Consider the following 3510-nt stretch of genomic DNA (forward strand, 5'->3'; position numbering starts at 1 on the left):
GCAATGCGGCCGCGGAACGGGCAGAGCGAGAGAAGCAGGAGGCGCGGGTGGCGGAAGTGCGGCAAGAGCTCCAGGCTCTCATGGAAAAGCATGAGAGTTTGGAGCGCGACTCAAAGACTCGAGAGTCCGAGCTTGCCTCGGCTCTCGAAAGTGCCAAAGCCGCCAAGGCCGAGGCCCATAAGGCCCTTCAGGAGGTTGAGGATGTGAAGAAAATAGCGGCGGGTAAGGCATTTTTCATGCAAAGCAAGCATGTTAATGTAAACTACCTGACACTTACCCGAATTCGGAGCTCTCCAGGGGCGTTTGCAGATCTGCCTCGCAGTGTATCCGATGCCGCCGCATTCTACCGTGGCGAGGAGGGGAGCTCAACGGAGAAGGTCTTCTGGTCTCAGTACGCTGAGGCCGGCCTTCCGGTGCCCCCTAGCGACCAGCTGAAGCAGCTGGTCGAGCTCCACAAGGTAGCCGAGCAGGCCATGAAGGGCCTCATAGTCCGGCTGTGGCCTGGAGAGGCCATGCCTGGGAGCTACTTCGGCCTCGTGCGGCGGCTGGTGGATGCGTGCCCCTGGGTGGAGGTCATCAAGCGCTCCGCCTGTATTGAAGGCGCTCGTCGGGCCCTTGCCCGCGCAAAGGTGCACTGGGGCAGGCTGGATGCGGAGAGGCTTATCACTGACGCGCCGCCAGCGGGCAAGGAGTATCGTACGCCCGAGATGTACTATAAGACTGTCCTGAAGGGTGCCCGCAAGATTGCGGATGAGTGCCCCAGAGATGTAATTATTGAGTAGACTCGCTATGTATTATCCTGTGCGCTGAAAACTTTGTTCATATGCGCTAAGCAACGCTTGTTTGATTTAAAATATTACCTTCTGTGCGGCCGTTTATAAAATCTGAGAGATGGCAAGTCGTCGGCTTCAGCCCCCAAGCCACGAGTGCTGGGGTGTTCGGGATAAACTTGAGCACTCTTGTTCCCATTCTTGGGTCCATCTAGGGAGGCGCTCAACACAACGAACAAGGCAACCGGACTTATAATGCTTGAACACTCTCACTTAGCCATAGAATTCTATAATTTTAAATTTCGGCGAAGCCCCTAGTATTCGGAAGACCGAGTTCGGGGCGCTATCCACGCCTTGGCCGGACATTATCCGGTTCTTCGCTTGAAGCGGCATAAGTCTTTAAGGACTCGAAAAGACCTCTCGAACAGCGACCAGTCTCTCGCCTTATCATGACAGTCAGTTTTAGCTTTCTCCACTGAGGCGCTCGCCCAGCTCAACCGGGGCGCAATCGCAGTGGTTCTCCCAGTGCCACCTTAGCCGACAGAACGGAACGTAAGGTACCAAAACGTGGGAGCCGGGCAAACCCAACTATTGACCCAAGACATGATTCGGAGCCGATTCATATAATGCTATAAGTTCGGGGTGCCGCACTTGTGAAAGTGTTCGGACTTATCACACCATAATGCGGGGAACATAAGCCCCTGGTGTATTCGGCCGTACCAAAATATACGGGTGCAAGATGTCATTAGTGAACATATATGTAAAGTAATGCAATTACAGGCAAAAAGTGCTGCATTATTTATTCAAGGAATTCTGCTATGAGTGCGGAATGATACAAATAGTGCGGTAAGCAAGGGATTGGACTAATTAAACATGTCCCCCTCCAGGGGTGGGCTGCGGACTGGTGTATATAATCAAATTTAATGCTCGTAATGGAGACCACCTGAGTGTTCGTCGCAGCCTTTTTCCCTCCCTGGCTGTTGCATCGTGAGTTCGGCGGGTTCGCCGCCGGACAGGGCCTCTGGTGAACGGAGTCCTGTGTATACAAAGAAGGAAAATAAAAATAAAAAGAGCGACACACTTGTGAGCCCCTGGTGTGGTCGAGCCGCACTCTGGGTCTGTTGTGGTCGTGCCCCTCCCCCTAGGCCCATGGTATCTCCAGAGCGTAATGATGTACGCGGAGGGTTGGTCTTGCAATCATGCAAGGGCTGGGGTTGGGGCCGCATTGCTACGCGTGCTCGGAACGTGCCAGGTGGTCTTGGTTGATGTTGCTCCGGGCGCGTTTGGCCGTGTCCGGCCGTTTAACGGCCGGACTCGAAAATTGCCTTAGAAGGCTGCTCTGTACTTCTGCCGCGAGAGCCGCTGTATGTTCCTCCGTTCGGAGGGAGCGTTCCGTATTTCCGTTGACCGTGATGACTCCACGAGGGCCTGGCATCTTGAGCTTGAGGTATGCGTAATGCGGCACCGCGTTGAACTTTGCGAACGCGGTTCGTCCGAGCAGAGCGTGATAGCCGCTGCGGAACGGGACTATGTCGAAGATTAACTCCTCGCTCCGGAAATTGTCCGGGGATCCGAAGACCACTTCCAGTGTGACTGAGCCTGTACAATTGGCCTCAACACCTGGTATGACGCCTTTGAAGGTCGTCTTTGTAGGTTTAATCCTTGAGGGGTCTATGCCCATCTTGCGCACTGTATCCTGATAAAGCAGGTTCAGGCTACTGCCGCCGTCCATCAGGACTCTCGTGAGGTGAAATCCATCGACGATTGGGTCTAAAACCAATGCGGCGAATCCGCCATGGCGGATACTGGTCGGATGGTCTCTTCGATCGAAAGTGATCGGGCAAGAGGACCATGGATTGAACTTAGGGGCGACTGGCTCCATCGCATATACGTCCCTTAGTGCACGCTTCCGCTCCCTCTTGGGTATATGGGTTGCGTATATCATGTTCACCGTCCGCACTTGTGGGGGGAAACCCTTCTGTCCTCTACTGTTCGGCGGTCGGGTCTCTTCCTCGTCGTCGCTGTGCAGCCCCTTGTCGTTGTTTTCGGCAATTAACTTGCCTGCCTGCTTAAATACCCAACAATCTCTGTTGGTGTGGTTAGCTGGCTTTTCGGGGGTGCCATGTATCTGGCATGAGCGGTCGAGTATTCGGTCCAAATTGGACGGACCCGGAGTGGTTCTTTTGAATGGCTTCTTCCGCTGACCGGGTTTAGAGCCTCGGAATCCGGCGTTGACTGCCGTATCCTCCTTGTCGTCGCCGTTAACGCGGCGTTTATTTTTGCTTCGACGCGACCTGCCATTGTGGTCCTTAGTGTCCGGACTACCAGCATTTTTGCTGAGGTTGTTGCTGCGAGCTAGCCAGCTATCCTCTCCCGCACAGAAGCGGGTCATTAATGATGTGAGGGCTGCCATGGATTTCGGCTTTTCCTGTCCTAGGTGCCGGGCTAGCCACTCGTCGCGGATGTTATGTTTGAAGGCTGCGAGGGCCTCTGCATCCGGACAGTCGACGATTTGATTTTTCTTTGTTAAGAACCGTGTCCAGAATTGCCTGGCCGATTCGTCTGGCTGCTGGATTATGTGGCTTAGGTCATCGGCGTCTGGTGGTCGCACATATGTGCCCTGGAAGTTGTCGAGGAATGCGGCTTCCAGGTCCTCCCAACACCCAATTGACTCTGCGGGCAGGCTGTTAAGCCAATGCCGAGCTGGTCCTTTAAGCTTGAGCGGGAGATATTTGATGGC

The sequence above is a fragment of the Triticum aestivum genome, chromosome 3B (genome assembly GCF_018294505.1).
Source record: "Triticum aestivum cultivar Chinese Spring chromosome 3B, IWGSC CS RefSeq v2.1, whole genome shotgun sequence".
Taxonomy (NCBI): domain Eukaryota; kingdom Viridiplantae; phylum Streptophyta; class Magnoliopsida; order Poales; family Poaceae; genus Triticum; species Triticum aestivum.